Source organism: Lampetra planeri, chromosome 11 (genome assembly GCF_965212315.1).
Source record: "Lampetra planeri chromosome 11, kcLamPlan1.2.h2, whole genome shotgun sequence".
Lineage (NCBI taxonomy): Eukaryota > Metazoa > Chordata > Hyperoartia > Petromyzontiformes > Petromyzontidae > Lampetra > Lampetra planeri.
In genome coordinates, this window is record NC_136117.1 from 9,131,072 (window position 1) to 9,152,232 (window position 21,161).

Here is a 21,161-nt window from a genome sequence, read left to right on the forward strand (position 1 = left end):
CGGTACTTTTGTAAGGCTTATCGCTCGGCAATAATTGCGTCCGCATTTTCCACGAAGTTCAAGGGTTATCATTTATTTTGCTCTCGCCGCAAATTACGGGCCTGTTACGTCAAACATAAGGGCAATATTTATTCTCCGAGTTATTGTTTTTTACGAAGCTTATGTTTTATTGCCGATCGGCATTCTTACACTGTGCAGAAATACACGATTAGTGTGTATAAAGAAAAGATCCCACTATAATAAATCAACAAATGATGTTCTTTGTATTCCCTTAATTATTTTATGTTTACAATTCCACAATGCATGAAATGAGTATTTCCTTGAGGTAAGGAGACGAGAGCCACTGATGAATACAGTCATAATAATAATTACATGCTTAATTCTATGCCAATTTAACTCTCTATCCACCCTGATGTTTCAGTGGATGGAAAAAGTGGCTCACAGTCTGAAAGTTTTCCGTTCAAATCCTGGTTGGAGTTGACTGAGCACATCATCCCTCCCAAAACAATATGGTTGACGTATTCACCGAACTCGCCCCCGCCATAGGAATGTGGAATTTCCACCACTGCCTCTCAGGGCTGTAAACTGTAAATGAGCAGCACCACCTCAGTGCTCATTCGAGCCATACATCACTTTGACACCTGACTTATAGAATGAGGTTTCCTATACGCTCCGATGAACAACGCAATTACATTATTTTTAACATATCAATACTTTGTCATAGGGAGCGACGTTTTGGCTGGTAAAGGGTTAACAGAGGGAGACCAGAATTAAAATCAGCAGCAGCAGCACCACCAGCATCACGGCGAGCTTCTGCTGCTGCTTCAGCTGCATGTGGATGGGCGAGGCGGTGCGTGTCGGCATTACATCACCGTGCTGCTGCTGCTGATGCTGCTGCTGCCTTCCTCTACCTGGGCGTATCGTGAATTTCCTGTTTCAGAGCTCGCTCCGTGTGGCCCCTCTGCGTTCAGAGCGAACGAGCTCGCGAGCTCGCTTGCTGCTTTTCCCCTCCACTCCCTCCCTCCCTCTCTCTCGTCCCACCGCCTCCGCTCCCGCGTTGCCTGCCAGCGTTAAAGCCCTCCTAATTGTCTCGCGATGAGCCCCGCTGCCCAGCCACCGTTGACAGCGTGACCATCCGCCGGGTGGATGATCCGGCCGTCTGGGATATACACGAGCAAGCGAGCGGGCCCACACGTACATTAAAACAGGCTGACCAAGGTAGGAAGGCGAGGGGAAGGGAGGGGAAGGGAGGGGGGATATGGATGCTCAAGGAGCTTGTGTTTGCCAATGCCTCCGTGTGGATTTTCGCCGGGCGTGCCGATTCTGCGGGTTGTGTCCTAAGCCGCTGGGTGGGCAGAGATTGGGATGATGGTTGTGTGTGTTGTGTGTGTCGTGCAAGCGTTTGTGGCGGTAGTGCATCGTGTTTTATACGGGCTGCATATCCCTGGGAGCTTGCCTCCATGCTTAGGAAAGCATGATTATCGATGCCAATATAATTTGTCCCACATATGCATTCATTCCCTGATGGTCTTTGCCTCGCGAGTTGTTGTGTGTCTTGCATGGTACCTAAATGGAGAGCAAAATGACAGGAATTGAAATATACAGATATGACAGCTATTTAGTGCGTATTTTTTTTATCATAGCTAATTAACTGTTTTTTCTTCATATTTTTGCTCAACGTCTTTTGTATGCATTGTTGTGTTCCACGCCTTTAATCCGATAAGTAATTATATTGAGTAGCATCTGTATCAAATTTGATATAATGTAAACCAACGAAAATGCACTAATCGTAAGAACATATCCCGCAGATAATGATGATGATTTAAAATGTCAAACCATGTATATAGAGTAACTGCTTCAAAAACTGTACCGTATTGAATTAAAACTATTTTGTTATCATCTTCATCTGTCATATTTTGGCACCTATGGTTTTCTTTTCAACGTAACGAGACCTGTTGATCAAACAATTGTAATCTTTGACACTCGTTTAACACGCAGCATGAAAATGGCCTGCTTTATGGTCGGATGTGACGATCATTTCCTATCGAATGGCCTAGTTCACAAATCCAATTGACCAAGAAAGCGACACTGTTGTGAAGGCCGTTATATAAGCAATTGCTGTGTACCGTACTGTACTTCAATGTCTAATATGTGTAGCGTGTACATTCATCTCTGAGCTTGCTTCTGTAAATAGCATCGCAATATGTGCAGCCATTGGACAAGGCATGGCACATCCATAATTGTTTGTTCCTCTGGCTTGATATCTAGCAGACAAGCTGTGCCTAAAATACAACAATATATATAACCACTACTTGTTTGCCTGCGTGTGTGTGTGTGTATGTTCTTGGAAGTCATATTTAAATTCATATCCCTTCCCTTATATACACGGGAGAAATGGCTATCCCCAATTATGCACACAGTTGTCGAAAAAATGACAATCAGCCCAAGTCATCGAATCTAATTTACATTTGTGGTAATTTATGCACCGTTTGTTTGGCTGAATCGAAAGCAGCGGTGCATGTTCAGAGCACTATTCCCTGATGCACACACACACACGTGCCAAGGCCATATACAACATATTGAATGTTACGTTTCTCTCCAGATGACAATCCCCTGGAGCCATCATCGTGGTAGATATTTTAAAGCTCGCATTACCCCACGCGTAGTACGCGTGTCAACACTCTACGACTGGGTGTTGTGTGTTTCAGGTTATTATTATTATCTAAATGTTTGAAGAATGCAATTGAATACAATAATTTTCTATAATACCCAAAAAGGCATGTTTTAAAAATATATATATGGTTTTAGAGTTAACCCAACACGTTCTTAGTAGCTGTCCATACAAAAAAGTTATTGTTCCAAAGAGTGTTTGTCTGAAATGAAATATATATATTTTGCACTGGACAGGGGCCTATTGTGAAAAGAGAGTAAGTATTGTTGCCAATAACATCTGGCAAGCAAAACAGTTGTTTTAATAAGTCTCGCTTTGTTGATGAGACCAAACAGGTCAAAACCTGCCCCAAGAGCTTGTATGCTTGAACAACTATTTCGAAATACCATGAGCCCAGAAAGACAATGGGCCAATGCATTAAAACAAAATACATAATTTTTTTTATATGGAGTAATGAATGGCAGTGCATATGTTCGTTTAACAATGCGTCTATTGATATAAATTTCTACTTAAAAAATTATGAAGTGGTGGTGGTGCGATTGTTAATGCACTGCACTCGGGCAATCTGAGTTGTATTCCCATCCATGGCCAACACCAGTGGGAAGTCACGTGATAATTGGTCCTGAGTCTCTTTCAACCACCAACCCACGCTGGCCAGCATGGTGAAGTATGCGAAAAAAAACACCCTTGAACATCTGTGACATGGTGTGTGTGGGTAGGTCTTCATCCAGCAGTCGTTTCTTGGAACCAAAGATAAAACACATTTCCTACCCTTAACATAAAAAGTCGTGTGTGGGTGAGTCACGTGTGAGTATCTAATGCATTCGAGTGGTACAACAAACCACGTGTTCGCGTGTCTTTTATTTACACTACAAAAGATGGAGCAAAATGTTTTTCCCATTCTGTTTTTTTTTCCAAGATTGAATTGAAAAAAAGTCAACTGCCGGGTTGCATCATGTGTTTTTTAATTCCATAAACAAAAATCAAAGTCGTTTGGTTCGCCTTACTTTAATAACTAAAACAAAACCATGTGGTATGCAGCATTGTGAAACCAGTAATGATAGAACAATGCACTCATGGGTTAACTATTCCCACTGGAATGTTGTGCAATGTGCATGGATAACAGTCTCATGACAAAAGGAAAGGAAATGCTGCCTGTATTTTTTGTATTATATGGAACAAGGAGCTCTTTCCTTTCAATGCTTAGGACAGGGCCAACAAGAATACTGTACGACAAGATGATGAAGCTGCTTTTCGAATGGAAACTTACGTGAACGGATTTAATTTCCAGTTAAATACTTTCACATTTACATGTTTTTTTCTCTCAATATGTTGGTAATGATTGCTTTAATAAAAAAAAACCACATCGATCTGGTGGACCTGTAGGCCAAAAGATGAAATGTTCATGTACATCCCTCTTGTCAGTCTACCACTGAATGACGGACTCATCACAGCGTGTGTTTGACCATACTTCACCATTCTGGTCAATGCGGAGTGTTAAAGGTGGAGTCGGGGGTGAGGGGGATAGAATTATCCACTGATATTAGCCTCGGCCGGTGATTAAAATCCAAAGGATTATAATGTATTTGGACAATCGAGGGATTTTTTTTGCAGCAATGGGGGGAAAAAAACCCAACAGCCTTTTATAGCAACTGGTGGTAAATGTCCAGGGAATGGTATGGAATGGGTTCACCTTTGAGCACCTTGTCTGGCACAGCGAGGGTAAAACATGCGGATTGTTAGATTGTTACCCTTCACAAAAGCTGTTCACTAGTGTGAATCAACCCATTGCTCCAGGGCTGTATGGATATTTTACAGTTAGTGCATGACCTACCGTTGTTGAGAAGACACTTGCTCCTCAGCAAAGTGGCTTTGTTTCAGTGTGTTAAACTAAACTATACACTTTTTATTTTACCATGTAAGGCCCACTGAGCAATATCTATTTTTTTCCGAAGTAAACAGGCTACAAATGACAGCTCAACGAAGTGGCATATCGCGTGGAAATTTATAGCAGCCAAATACTCTAAAACGCATGTTTCTAAATGTGGAGGGAAAAACTAGAGGACCCGGAGCATTGTGTAGGTGTCTTGCAGGCTTCGGAAGGATTATAACGGGTTACTTCCCAGTGTATTACAGAGCTACAGCAAAGTTATATTGGTGATTATTTGCTGGGCCCATGTATTACTAAAAGATTCAAATTCCAAGTGGGAATTAATCGAGAATTACAAATACCTATGCATTTGCAATTGTGCTGTATGGTGCTCAGGTTGTACCACAGTAACACCCCAAAACAAATCCAAAACTACTTGAAAACAGTTGTCTGTTAAAACAATGATAGCGTATTGTAAAAGGTTGTAAACCATAGTATGGAACATTAATTAAGGGAAAACAAACCACTGATACAATGAAAAGTAAATGAATTAAATGTAGCTGATGAAAAAAGGTTTTTCCTTAAAAGATTTAACTTGAGATGAATACATGTAGGTTATTTAGATTTTATTTATTATAGTTTAACTTGCAGTTATTCCAAGATATAATGTTTAGCACACTTCACTTTCAATCCAGAGGTCGCAGGTTCAATCTCCCAACACAGGACTTGAAACGGTGAGCAATTTCATCTTACTATGTATACTGTAAATGGGTGCACAAAAGTTGATTGACAGGTCGCGTCTGGTGGGGTAAAGTGTGGGTACTCCAACCTCCCCCAAGACGTCTGGCCAGCATGGAAGAGTAGGCCAAGTTCCCTCTAAAGAGGGCTCTCTTTAGCTCCCTCGAGTGGAGGCCCTTCCGCCAGCAGTGGCATGAACACACCGATATTAAAGAACCAATGCGTTCATGTTCCTTCTTATTGGTTCTTTCGGTAAAGTCACGTAGAAGGGAAGTAATAAAATAATAAAAATAAAACATAATAAAATAATTCTCACGACGTTTCGGCCACAACGCAAGCAGCCGTCCTCAGGTGAAGAACAGGTCTATTATGTTTTATTTTAATTATTTTATTACTTCCCTTCTACGTGACTTTACCGAAAGAACCAAGAAGATGAATCCCTGCAGTCACGAAAGCTTTAAATCGAAATTCATGTTCCTTGTTAATAACTTAATGGGGCCACTTTACAGGATGCAGCACAGTTCAGAGAAAGGTATTTTTAAATCCTTTATATTAAGTTCACTTGCTTGCTTGCTTGCGCGCTTACGACCGCGCAAATCTTTCGGTCGTTTTTTAACCCACTGACATTTTGCACACAGACTCGTTGTGCGTGACAATTTGTTTTCGTGAAATTTTTTTTCCATAACTTTACACTTTTTAGGAATTAAATTTTTATATTTAATTACCAATTGCTTAATGGTGGTAGGCAATCATCTGACCCATAGGTGGCAGCCATCTCAAGCCAGAGGACGAGAGGACTCTAGCCGCCACGCATATAAAAGATTTATAGTGAAAAACTTTGTTTTTACGGGTTAATTTTTAATGAATGCATATTTGACCTGGGTCACATTTCTGAAGACGTATATATTGACATTGCCTCTCTGCTACTGGCTGAAGCTAGTCTTGTTTGCATCTTCTTTAATAAATGCAGAGATCTAATTATTAATTTCACATGTGGAGCAAATATCAGCCAGCCAGCCAGGCATGCTTTTCCAGACTACCCGTATTATTCTGTGTGCTGAATGCAAGTTAATGTAATGATTGATAGTTTTCCATGAAACGCATAATAAATCTATTGGCCACACCTGAATCTGCTGCTCTGGAAAATTCTGAGCTGGCTCGTTTTTACTCCACATGTGGACTCATAATTGAACTCGACGATGTGAATAAAAAACACAACGTATAGACCAATGGGATGTCAGGATTCCAGGTTGCATGTGCTGTCTGTTACAACCTTTGCTGCGCAGAGCCACTGATCGGGCAGATTTCTGAGACGGTGCCAAGGCACGTTTGCATTTGTGCTTCTGAGAAGCAGAAAATTCTTTTTTTTTGTCCTCGGAGGACGTTAACCCGAGTTTAAAAATGCAACCATAATCATGGTGTCGGCCATGATACACGCTAGTAATGTTAAATAAATTACTAAATATAGATGCAGCCCTCCAAATGCTTTGCTCACGCAACTGTTGGTGGAATGGCCTCCACCAGAGGGAGCTTTATAAATCCCCTCTGGACAGAGTGTTGGCATACTCTTGCATGCCTGCTATACATCTTGGTAAGCCATCTTGGGGTGCCGTGGTGGTGAGATGCCAACTCATTTGCCTAGTATACAGGACGTCGTGGGTAAAATCTCAACTCTGACGCTTGCATATTTGGAGTTTGCATGTTCTGCCCGTAGTCGTGAGGATTTTTTCTCCGGGTCCTCCGTTGTTTTCCCTCCGCGTTTAGAAACATGCGATTAGAGTATTTGGCTGCTATCAATCTCCACGTGATGAGCCAATTCGTTGAGCTATCATTTCTGGCCAGGTCACTTCTGAAAAAGAGCTATAGAACTTATTTGCCCTTACCTGGTAAAAATTTTTTTTACATCTTCTTGGTTCCTTCCCGGTAAAGTCATGTAGAATGGAAATAATAAAATAATGAAAAGAAAACATAATAAAATAATTATCTTATTATATTATTTTAATTTATTATTATGTTTTATTTTTATTATTTTATTATTTCCATTCTACGTGACTTTACCGAAAGAACCAAGAAGATGAATCCCTGCAGTCACGAAAGCTTTTAATCGAATTTTTTTTTACAGTTTAAAAGAGGGAGTATTCATAATTGACCACACGTCACCTGACTATCGTCTAATTGTCGTGCACCAATTTATACTTCTGGATGAACGAAGGTGGGGGGGGCGGAATTTAAGACATTTGAACTTTTCAACTGCTCGGGATTGCAAGCCCAGTAACCGTGTCACTCGAGCAATATATTGCACTCAAATTAAACTCGTTAATATCCTCTACACAATCTTGATTTGAAGCTTTCGTGACTGCAGGAATCCATACTCATGCTTTCCCACCTGATGACGGACGCTTGTGTTGCGCCCGAAACGTCGTGATTTATTTTATTTTATACCTACGTGACTTTACCGAAAGAACCAAAGAGTATCCTCTACAAAGTCTAAATCTTAGATAATGATTAACAATCAGCAGCGGATGCATTTACGAATAATCATTGGTACGGTTAAGTGTATTGACATTTTTCTTTTATTTCATGACTTGCAATGTGAGCTGGCCTTGATAGACTTTTACAACCATTCTTTGTGAGCTCACACCGTTTTTCACTGGAGAGATATGTTTTATAATGAGAACTGTGAAATCTGTTTTTTTTTAAAGAGATGTTTATGCCTTGTCAGCGCACACATCTTCCTTTTATTCCACATTTCTTCCCCATCCCCAACTTGCATTCACCTTCCCACCACCTCTCATCCACCGTTAGTCCATTGTTATATCGCTAATGAATTCATTTTCGTGACTTTCACACAATCGTAGGGCACGCCTTATTAGTTTACATTGACATAAGCACGTTAATGTAGTTGTAATGATTGTTGCATTTTAACGTCATATTTTAAATGAACATTAAGGCATGGCTCTACACTATTGCCTGACATATACATTTTTTTGTTTTATAATTTAATTTTGCAAGTGATGTGTAAGGCTGATCTTATTGGCAGCTACCATGTCGTCCTCCCATTGCACTTAAGGAAACACTACCTCTCTTCTCACCTCTCCGTGTGACAGGCATTGATAGATCTTTGCGGCTCCTGTTCCCTAGACACGTTCTTTTACTTTCTGTAATCCTCACTGTCCTCTCACTCGCTTTTAAAATACAGGCTCAAACAAAGTGTATTCGTGATTTTATATTCTAGACAAATGTGGCCTCTCTTTCACTCTGCCTGCTTATTTTGTCGCATTTCATTTGCATCTTTTGAATTCTTACCTCGTTCTTATTGAGCATCATCCTTCCATGACTGTAACCGCGTGTGGAAGCTGGCTTTGAATTATGCATTATGTGTTTGTGCCTTTGTATTTGAACTGTATGGAGCTAATGTTATTGTATTCCGCTGGATCTGTATGACGAGTGAAGTTCATTTGAAGCCAACCACTCTCCCCTCATCAGCTCAACAGAAATATATAAATTTAAAGCTTTCGTGACTGCAGGGATTCATCTTCTTGGTTCTTTCGGTAAAGTCACGAAGAAGGGAAATAATAAAATAATAAAAATAAAACAATAAAATAATTCTCACGACGTTCGGCCACTCTTCAGGTGAAGAACATGTCTGTCGGAAAGACAGCATCTGAATGCTGTCTTTCCGACAGACCTGTTCTTCACCTGAAGACGGCTGCTTGCGTTGTGGCCGAAATGTCGTGAGAATTGTATTTTATTTTTATTATTTTATTATTTCCCTTCTATGTGACTTTACCGAAAGAACCAAGAAGAAGAAATATATCACTGAACCCAGCCACACATCCTCTGCTTGCCTTCATTGAGCTATGGTTAGTTCTCTTGTGGATGTCTTCACGACTTCTGTATTGTGCTGGTCACTTGGGTGGCACAAATAGTAATACTTGTGCATCACAGCAGGAAAGGGCCTGGGTTCTCTTCCCGACTTTCTGTGTGGAGCGTGAATGTTCCTCCCCCCTGTTCTTCTGTTCTGCATGGGTTTCCTCCAAGCTTTCTGGTTTCCTCCCAAATCGAACAAAACTCCGTCGTGTTGTTGGTGTTGGCCACACATCCCAATTAAAACATGTGCCTTCAAATGTCTCAATTGAGATTAACACGTAGCAATATTTCCCCTACACCAAAAACTTGACAGCACCCGCCTCAATACGATTATTGAGATTGAGTGAGTATTTCTGGAGAAAACACACTCAATAACACGTAATATTAATGAACGTGCAATTAAAGATGTGCACCTCAATTATTTGAGAACAAATTACTAGTTACTTTCCAGTTTAAGGCACTGCATGAATGTTGTCGTCTTGTTAATACCGATGCATTATTCATACGCAGTTAAAAAATGTCAAACTGTTATTCCTTTGTACAGAAGGTACTGCCTTACATCACTTATTTACGTGGTTACTTTGAGGGAGTTTATCTTGCGTTTATGGAGGTGAAGTATACAGTACAGTACTGCAGTGTGTTTTGTGGAAAGCATCTACATATACGGCAATTAAACATAAACATTTGGTGATGCTGCATTGGCAGTGGTGCAAGGCACAAATTCGAAACAAAATCAACACATTCATCAATACAATTGTGGCCTTAAAATGCTAAATATATAAGGCGATGTTTCAGGCAATTGCCCCTTCATAGCACATAAATAGATACCAAAGACATCGAGTTGGAGACTGCACTTTACACCAAGGGAGAATGAAATTTTAAACATGTTTTCTGATCACCAGTTTTTAAGGGATGCCACGGTGGCGAGATGTTATCTGCCTTGTCTGGTATACGGGAGGTCGTTGGATGGATCCTGACCCTGACGCCTGTATATTTGGAGTTTGCATGTTATCTCCGTGGTCGCGTGGATTTTTCTCCGGGTCCTCTGGTTTTTCCCTCCACATTTAGAAGCATGCGTTTAAAGTATTTGGCTGCTAGAAATGTCAACATGATAAGCCACTTCCTTGAACTATCATTTGTGGCCAGGTCGCTTCTGAAAAAGAGCTACTGTATATAGCTCAGTGATCAAATAAAAAAAATAGTGAAATTATGTTATATATTTGATTTAGTAAGTAGTAGTGTAAAGCTAATATTTAATTAATATATACAGAAAGGCATCACTGCATCTCAAGACTCTTTTCAACAGTCTTTGTTTGGATATTTATGATATTTATGAGTCATGTTGTTTTTGTATGGATCAGTGGTGCAGTGGTTAGCACACTGCGTTATGAACACGATGACCAATTCCCAGCCTGACGTAACATGAAGAGAAATATTATCCGATCTTGCACACACCCCCCCCTCCCTTACTAACTCGCACTGACCAGTGTGGTGAAGTATGGTAAAACGAACTCACAGGCACAACTTGCTTTTATTTTTGTGATGTTTTAAATAACTGTAGATAGTGCTTGTACATGTATATAAATGTTCGCTCATTGTTTAAAATTGTCTAATCTCATGTTGAGTTATTTGATGGCACCTTGAGTGGCAGAAATGTGCCATGCGCATGTAAACAAAAATAAAATCGACTTCACTATAACCAGCAATGGCTTCATCTTCTTGGTTCTTTCAGTAAAGTCACGTAGAATGGAAATAATAAAATAATAATCTTAATTTGGAGCTTTCGTGACTGCAGGAATTATTATTTGGTTCTTTCGGTTAAGTCAAGTCTAAAAATAAAATAATAAATTAAAATAATAGCGACGTTTCGATTGCAACACAAGCAATCATCATCAGGCATAAAAGAAATAGCAATAAAAATCTAACTAGAAAACTATAGACATGTAGGGGTGTCAGGGGAAGGATTCCCACCAATAGATGGGTTAGGGGGAGGGGTGATCGAGGTGATATAAGGAGAGAACGGGCGGGAAGGGGGGGCCTTTGGCGGGAACGGGATTGGGACGGCTGGCGACAGGTGTGGATGGAAGGAAAGGAATAAAGGACGAGACCCCTGCAATCTCGTGTCGGCTCCTCTCTACATTTGGTGGCAGCGGTGGGATCCTAATGGCTACAAAGAAGAATCCTCGCGGGAGGGAGCCGAGGGAGGAGGAAGCAGGGGCCGGGGATCCTTCACATCCTGGGCAACAAGGGGGCCTGCTGTCAGAAGCAGCAGAAGGGGGCCCGGATCGCCTGGAGGATCGCATGGAGGACCGCATGGCCCGCGTGGAGAGGGCGCTCCAGGAGCTCTTGCAGAGGCTCCCTATGGGGGGCCCGCCGGCACCGGGACCCCCACCCCCACGCGTACTACGGGAGGAGAGGCCACGGGAACCGGACGCCGACCAGCCGGCCGGGCAGGAGCCGCAACCAACCTCGTCACGCCAGCCGCCGCCGCTCCCGCCAAAACCCCCAGGGCTAAACACCCAACACGGAGAGCAGGTGGCCGGACGGCCGCGTCGGCTGGGGCCCGTCGACAAGTTTGTGGCTGAGGAAGAAGATTGGGAGGAGTTTGTCCGCCGATTCGAGGCTGCCTTCCACGCTCTCGAGTGGACAGACGAAGAGGCCCTACGAGCGCTGCCATCTGTTCTGGGCAAAGAAGCACTCTCCTCCGGCTCCTCTCTACAGACAGACATAAGCAGACAGACATCACAAGGACACACAGAGAGAGGACACATATCGGCACAGAGAGAGGGGTCGTTTCTGTGACGGTCCCTTAAATATAGAGAGGGGGGGCGGGGACGGAGAGAGGGAGGGGGCAGAGAAAATTAGCATATCAATGAGTGTACGGCAACGTGTTGCTGCTGCGCAAGTAAGATGACGACGTGGCACGGCACACAAGCTTGAAAATTAGGAGAAAGGCACACTAAAATTAAATAACCTCGCAAAATATCGAAATGTGATGTAATACAACACAGAGAGTCGGTCAACACACAATTAACGCATAGCCTGGTTGATTACGTATTTCAAAGATTGTTAAGTTAGAATTTAAGTGTGCCTGATGATGATTGCTTGTGTTGCAATCGAAACGTCGCTATTATTTTAATTTATTATTTTATTTTTAGACGTGACTTAACCGAAAGAACCAAAGAATAAAATAATAATAGAACATAATAAAAATAATTCTCACGACGTTTCGGCCACAACGCAAGCAGCCGTCCTCAGGTGGAGAACAGGTCTGTCGAGAAGAGAGTCTTCTCGACAGACCTGTTCTCTGCTTGCGTTGTGGCCGAAACGTCGTGAGAATTATTTTATTATGTTTTATTTTTATTATTTTATTATTTCCATTCTACGTGACTTTGCCGAAAGAACCAAGAAGATGAATCCCTGCAGTCACGAAAGCTTTAAATCGAAATTTAGCAATGGCTTCTTAATGGGATGTCCACACATTTTATTTTTTTACCATGAAGCACTGTACGTCAGTGCACACTTTTAATATCGAGTTATCAAAACATCTCGCTGCCCTTTGTGTGTACCGGGCACCGTTTGTATTTACGCTGTGCCCTATGCTCTGTCCCATTTCTTCACAGCATAAACAACAAAACTATGTTCATTGACTATTCATTGAATGTCAAGGTTATATTGAACAAAACAAGATGTATTATTCATTCCATTACGATTCATATGATAACTTCATATGCTAAAAAGAGGTTTGTTCAACCTTTTTGCAAAGTTGTTGTTTTGGAACTGTATAAAGTTGGGAGCTGGGGATTATTGTGGGTGCATTTTTGGGCATCAGTGCGACGCTGTCGATATATAGACCTTAGTTTTCATCATTTCTTATTGAACCATCCGCCATGCGTTTGTATTTGGTATGAGAGGTCTGAAAGTTACTGGTAGGAACCTCCTGGTTACACCAGCCCACAGGGGATTATTGTGTCCGTCCGTCGTGCATCCAAAAATGGGAGGGGTGGGGCTGGGTGGAGAGGGGAGGGTGGGGAGGGGCTGGGTGGGGAGGGGCTGGTCACGCCGTGGTGCCCTTATAAAACTCAACGTTTAACCTACTCACGCCGGCTTGTGCCCGCCCTCACAGTCGGCCATATTTGCGGAATACACCACGCCGCCGTTGACCCTGGCCATTGACCGAGCAACCCAACGTTTCTACCAGCTCCCTCCGCAGGAATGTGTTGAAAGGGCCACCTATTAGCATCAAATGAGCTGCACACAGCTCAAACTGCGCCCTCTGCTCCAGTTTTTTTTCTCACTTTTAACTGCAGGACAAATGCTCCTGGCGAGTATTGACGTAGCTGTGAAAAACATGAAAAACGTCACTCGCTTGAACCGACATTGGAAAATTGCCGTGATGTCAACCCACGTGTTTGGAATGCATTATTTGGTGACGCTACGTTCCCAGGGGTGCACGAAGTACAATTAATAGTAAAACAAATAATAGCAACAAATCTGCTATGAAGGGCTTTTGCCTGAGACATAACCTATTATGTATTTTTTTACTTTTAAGACCACGGTGTTATTGACGAATGTGTTGAACTTTCATATTTTTTATTTAAGTGCTCGTGGGGGGTGGGTGGGGTGGTACGGAGTTTCGCGCACCCTTTGAATCTGGAAACCTGCGTTAGATTCCTGGCCATGGCTCGCATCAGTGGCGAGTGGTTTATGAATTCACGCCCCCCAACCCCACCTCACCTCACCAACCTGCAATGACCAAAATGGTGAAGTATGATCACACCTTCACCCAGCAGAGAATTGACAAAGGGCTACAATATATTCTTGGTTCTTTCGGTAAAGTCATGTAGAAGGGAAACAATACATTTTAAAATATTTTTATTATTTTATTGTTTCCCTTCTACGTGACTTTACCGAAAGAACCAAGAATATGAATCCCTGCGGTCACGAAAGCTTTAAATCAAAATTTAAAGGTCTACAATGTTTATTTTTATCATCATTACTTTTGATGGTCGATAAGTACTGTGCGCTTGCAAACATTTTTTTTGCACACGTGAATAGAATGCAGTTTTTTTTTACGTATTAATTTGTTATTGTCTGAAAACTGAAGCTTCACAGTATTGTTGAGAGCATATACGTATGTTGAATCGTGCGTGGAAATGACAAGTACACGATGTGCTATTGCAGTTTACAAATTTCTGCACTGCGGGCTCAACCCCACTGAGCAAGTTTTACCTGTTGTGCAACCTGTCTCACGATGAATTTAATGATGCTTCATTCGGCACACTTTGTTGACACAGAGCATTTAAAAATGTCATGGAAGATGGCAATACATCTTCAAATATCATAAAATAAACGGGTGGTAGTGATATTGGCTTGTGTTTTAAGTCCAAGTATAATTTGTTTTAATTGCACTGGACAGCAAGGTGGGTCAGATGGCAGACCAATGAGTGGATTGGTTCACGTCTTTCTGAGAACTTATGAGTGGCATCCCCTCATAGTTTATGGATATTATTCACGTTCTCAGATTTCTTCACACAATACACTAATTATTAGGGAATTTGCCAAGCATCTATTTTGCAGGACCCGCCTTAAATTGTGTCCGAAGACTCACTGAGACGTTCATGGATAAATAAATTACAATATTACATGTTTGTCACGTGAAATTTGACAGTGGTTCGAGGTATAACGAGAGCATTGCAATTTCAACTCATATTTACGATGGTAAATATGGGGTATTTATATCACAAAACTTAAATGCGGTAGTTTTAAATAACAGAAATAGCCAAACATTCCAATATTGCAGGACCCTCGCAAAAAATAGTCTTGAGGCTCGGTAAATATTTCCAGGAAAAGTAAAATATCGTTGTTATTAATATATTAATTTAGTAAAATCAACGAGTTAATTGGAAACATTTAATAAAACGTTATTCGTGTGAAAGGCCATGCGTTAAACCTTTCATAGATTTTAACATAAAGATCAAATTTAATGGCAGGTTCATAGCCAAAGGCCCTCGTTGTTTGTAAACACGAAATGGCAGGTGGGTTTCATAAGCTACGCCCTTGCTCTTGACATTTTCATGACCTTGCCATGTCTCATGAAAGCGATCAATGTGCAATAATTGGCTGCTCCAGTCATTTTGACAGGTCGCTTGCATCTGATATCAAAGCTTTTACGACTGGGATAATGCCAGATATTATTAAAATTCACATTGATGTCAGGTTATGCGAAGAGTATACACGGGAAGTGTGCATATCACAAATGTGTGGGACCGTGGTGGATCATATTCTTTTGTATTTGGTATAGCTGAACACAGACCCAAAGGGACATCAGCGAAATAGCGCTTCTGTAATGATAGTCTTATAAAATTCCTTTAATTTTCATGAGATTATAGGAAACTGGGAAGAGATGATGAATGCTCATTCCAACGTTGAGCAGTGTGAGAAAATATTATAAAGAAATACATTTCCTGATATGTGGTGATTGAATACAGCATTGATCGGAGTGAACAGTCGAGTCGAATGGGTCCTTTACATGCAAGCACATATCAAGTGTGCGAAGATTTGTAATCTTGGAAAATGGCCGTGGTCGAATCGATGAAAGAATGAGAAGAAATTGACTGCGTGACAAATGAAATAATTACCTTCATGTGACTGGTGGTTTTTGTTGGGTTGAAAATACAATTAAATTCATTTTTAATCTAACCTCCATTTAGAGCAAGGCCGAACTAGAAACGAGATGGCTGAGATACAATAACATTTTGGTAAAGAAAACCTTGATAGACATGTTCAAAGCTTACTCTATAATAGACAGTGTTTACATAGCATTTTTTCCCATTGTATATGTTGTGTAAACATTCACGAAAATCATGCTTTGGACGCGATAACTTTGCATTTCAACAGGTGCACTTGATCGTACATGCGCGAGGTTAGCATAAAACATCGCCTTGAAAGGTAAAGAGAAATATCCACAATGAATAATACATGCACATTTTACAATCAATAAATAATGCAGGACACAATACATACCAAACTGGGTGTGAACAAACGTGGCATGTGTCGTCTCTTGAGGTCATCTGTACCTGCTGCATTGCACCCATGGGCTTTCAACCTTTCCATCTGCACCGTAGACTTAAAATAATAAAATATCATGGCAAAATACTTCAACTGCCTTCCATTAGAATTTTCAACAACAAAAAGATCACAAACGACACGTCCTAATCGCCTCATGAATTATTACTAAATTCTTTGGTTCTTTCGGTAAAGTCACGTAGGTTGAAAAAAAATAATAGATCACGACGTTTCGATCGCAACACAAGCAATCGTCATCAGAGATATATTATTTCTTATTTTATTTCATATTTCTACCTCCGTGACTTTACCGAAAGAACCAAAGAGTATGGATCCGTGCAGTCACGAAAGCTTCAAATCAAGATATTACTCTATTGCTCCACGTTTTAAATCATAAGGAACTTGGTACACTTTCCCTTACTGATGTCTCATTGGGCAGGTCTGTATAGCCACATTAACTTGATCATTTTACACATCGGCTTTCGTGACCAATATTATTCATATTAAAGGTTTTTTGGGTTAAATCACGTAAATATAAATGTGTCGTTAACCCACCACCACCCGACAGAGCCAATTAGTAATGTTTGTCACGTGAACAGAACGTGCCTCCAACACACCGGTGGGCTGAACTGGTAACTTATTGGAAGCACGTTTGTTTATGTGACAAACCTTCCTAATTGGCTGCGTCGGGCAGTGGTGGACTAACGACACATTTATACTTACGAGATCTAACCTAAAAAAAACTTAATCACGAATAACATGATAATGTTTACAGTTGCAGTACAGGTTTCTTGTGAAAGTGCACGACGATTATCTTGCCGGTTGGGTAAATGGGAAAGCGGATGATTGTATGTTTTTCAGTATTTTCTCTTTCGGTATAAATCATTTTCTGTTGTACAGCAAATCTTGTTTTTCAGCTGCAGATTTCTTTTCCATGCACGTGGCAGGAATTCTCTTTCAGTTTTTGCAATTAAAAAAAGTTCAATGTTATGGCGCAGTTATGTCAAAGGTCAGAAGTTAACATATCAGCCCAAAACTGCTGCTATTTGTATTCAGTTCTTACAGCTGACATAATCGTTTTTGCTCTAATAAACTTACATTCGTGGTGTCCCTTTACCCTCTCTGTTAAAACAAAAAAAATCCCGATTTTATTTAAACAGAAACGTGTAAGACTACGTGCAGAATATTAAACTGGGGATCTCTTGCAGACGATCTGCAATGTGCATTTTCATCTCATATTCTTGAGTAAATATTTCATGTGTCCACGCTGTCCACTTCAAAATGACCTTTAAGCTTGATTGCCCCTCTTGCATTCTCGGTAGAATTCAGCCTAGTCTAAAGTGGTGAACAATTTAATATGTCTGGCGGAGCCTTACATTTACTATTGTTGAATATATATAAAATGCATTTTGCTTTAGTGACCATTGCGGCTCCAGACATGTCTATATTATGCATTGTAAATTTTAAAATATATATAATCATGGAAGAAACTGTATGTACAGCATTTATTTCTATACACAAGCAAGCATATGCACCAAAGTTCACAATCAGTGCCTTAAAACCAACATGGATAATGGAAGCTGAGATTTTATGAACAGTCTTATATTGAAAATATGGAAATGAAGTTTAGATATTTACAAAAGGTAAATAATAAACAAATAAAACAATATTTTTAGACATTATCCTGTGCTTAAAATGTTTGAACAAATTTCAGTTCTAGTTCTGGCCTGTTAGGCCAATATTCATGGCTGAAAAAACACATTGCAAGCAGGTCATTGGATAAATGAACATCTGTGGATAATGAGCCCCAGGCATGCTGGCAAGACTACATATTTTTAAAGGAGACTTATTTATAGCTCTTTTTCAGAAATAATTCATGATTTTAATTGTAATTGGACGTTTACTACCAAAATTTGCATATATGATTATGCAAATTGTCACAATTTGGCCTCAAAAAGCTTTAATTTAGTTTAAATATAGGCCATTTAAGAGCACACAAATCCAAGATTCGTTGTCTCTCTCTGAATATCTGCTAATATGAATGTATGAAAGCACTCTTTATGTGGCGTTATATTTTAAAGGTACCTGTGAGATGAGGTGTACCTTTGGCGGCAGTGGTTCATGCGACCTAAGTTCGATTCCCAGACATGGTTAGCATCAGTGAGGAGTGATATATAAATCTGTCCTGGTCCTTCTCCCAACCAGCATGGCGAAGTTTGATCAAACAATTATTTTGACATGGGCAGGCTTTCATTCAGCGATGGATTAACAATGGCCTATATGTTTAATTAGATGTGTGACATGCGGCAAGAAAATTGTACTAAATTATTCCTAAAGATTGAACGTTTTGCAGCTAAAAAATAAAAATGCTAAATGTAATGCTTCACGACAACAATTGAAATATCTTTCTCCGTGATACACGTGACACTTTCTATATACTTCATGGTAGCTCTGTACAAACACCTTGGGATTGACAGGACAGTGTGTAGGGTGTTCAAGAATATAATTTGGCTCTCACCAGAATTGCATGGAATTTGACTGGCAGACTGAAATGCTTTCAGTGATGCTGTAATCGCATGCTGCTACGCCGCAAAAGACTCACCTACGTCAGAGTGAATTGTACCTCATGATACATGTATGCATGCTAAACTTCTTTAGCACCGTACATAGCCAATTGTGCCCAGCCCCGATGTGACTGCACTCCCTCTCTCTCTCCTTCTCAGTCGCGCGATTCAAAATGTAAACTTTAAATGGGAGAGACTGGGATCCCATGTTTTAAATATTGTATTTCATATTATTGGTTCTTTCGGTAAAGTAACGTAGAACGGAAATATAATTTTATTATAAAATAAATAAATGTAACGTAGAAGGGAAATATAATTTTATTATTTCCCTTCTACGTGACTTTACCGAAAGAACCAAGAATATGAATCCCTGCAGTCACGAAAGCTTTAAATCAAAATTGTATTTCATGTTAAATCATACCCTGTCGATAGCTATTTTTTGGAAAACGTTAACAATACATGCTGCCATGTCCCACTTATGAGTATTTAGATTATTAAAAGAAGGAAAAAAACCTGTCCCCTAATATATGCAATCCTTTAAATAACCACGTTGACTTAATCGGACCAGTGGGGAATGCAGCCGGTAATCGTGCTGAATTCGTGAATCCAGAGCGAAACCGTGGTTGTGTCAAGGCTGATTATGATTTGCAGCAATTGCAATTGAAAGCTTTTTTTGTACCATGCAGATTGCGGAAAATTTCTCTGTGCATCTCAATGCCCCCCGTGTATTTTTGTTCTGATTCATGAATGAAAGGTTTGGAGTTGGGCGGGGTCAGTGATGCGGAGGTTTGCACTCGACCCGACAGCCTTGAGTTTAATTCCAGGCAACGGCGAACATCCCCAATGAGTGACAGTTGAACTGGTCCTGCACGATGCGGGGAAGAGGCCCGTGTACAGCAGTGGATTGACGCAGGGTCTAAATCAGTAGGATGTGAATTATAAATAAATGTTCACCAGTGTGTGAACGGTACAGTTTCACCTAAATAATAAGGAAACCAATTAAATGTGTGCTAAATTAGCAGGATTGCCTTTGGCATGAGTAGAATTAAACAAACGTGTTTGTACAATCATCAAAATAAAACTAATCGTTGCTTTTGTGCTCAATCATTTGTTTCAGCTTATAACTTTAATATTCATATTCAGACTTTTCCTCTATAATTGTCATTTATCCAGGAAAACAAACAAGTGGTTCATTATCACCGAATAATCACGTCCACTGAAAGGCGAGCAGTTCAAGGTTTAAGCAATTATATAATGCACTGAATAAGACCACTACTTGTTTGGCAAAACAGTTAGGGAATGTTCACTGTTTACTGCCTAATTACCATATTTGTCCTCTGCACTAACATGGGCCGCATTGACATGTTTGTGTAGTTTAAAATCAAATCATCATGGACAAATACAAGGAGAAAATGCTAACATTTAATCTGTTTAGATTTTAACCTCTCAACGTTTTATAAACATTTTATATTTTTACAAGCCCAGTGGTTAGATAAATACTGCACGGTTGACTACATACGGTGTGAAAGAAGTTGAACATAATACATACTATACTGTATTTGTTGTTTCAAAGAGTGAATTCCAGCATTGCGTGTTAACATCAGCGGTGTGTTTCGGGTACCATTTATTTACTGTTTTGGAGAAGACAAAGTTGTATACAGTGTAAACATTCTCTATATAGTAAATACATGTAAACGATCATGGACACATACGCTATACAGTTCAGTCATATTATTTCCTACCCTAAAAGAGGAGCGAGAACTCGAGATTCATGCCCCATCAGGACCATACTTGCAGGCATTGCTGGCAAAGCCATGGTTTTGCAAGGCATGTATTTGTAGCCAGCGCAATAAATAAGTGCAGCCCTGCAATGTCCTGCTCATGCCACTGCTGGCAGAAGGGCCAACACGAGAGGGTACTCTGGAGACCCCCTCTAGATGTATTTGGCCTACTCTACCACGCTGAACAGACAGCTTGAAAGAGTTTCGATTTAAAGCTTTCGTGACTGCAGGGATTCATCTTCTTGGTTCTTTCGGTAAAGTCACGTAGAATGGAAGTAATAAAATTATAAAAACAAAAATAATAAAATAAAATAAAAATTATTCTTTTATTAAAGCATAATAAAATAGTTATTTTATTATGTTTTATTTTTATCATTTTATTATTTCCATTCTACGTGATTTTACCGAAAGAACCAAGAAGGAGCTTGAAAGAGGTGAGGTACTGACACTTTACCCCACCACACACGGATCTGCTGATTCTCTGCCTGGTCCATTTCTACTTCAGGGGGGATAGATGGCGATTGTTTTTTTTAAAGAAATGTGCCCATTGTTTAAACTTCCGCGCTGGGAGGTCAAATGGAACTGGCCACCTCTGGATT

General features: G+C 40.3%; 1 protein-coding gene across 2 annotated transcripts in view; it reads left to right on the top strand.

Moving 5' to 3' along the window:
- The first annotated feature begins 936 nt into the window (after positions 1-936).
- The window catches only part of LOC144721274 (FERM domain-containing protein 4A-like), a 118,020-nt gene continuing 97,795 nt past the window's right edge, over positions 937-21,161 (top strand). For both annotated transcript variants that reach the window (XM_078598770.1, XM_078598771.1), the window contains exon 1: positions 937-1,218. The gene's annotated coding sequence lies outside the window, so the exon portion shown is untranslated. The remainder of the gene's footprint in view (positions 1,219-21,161) is intronic.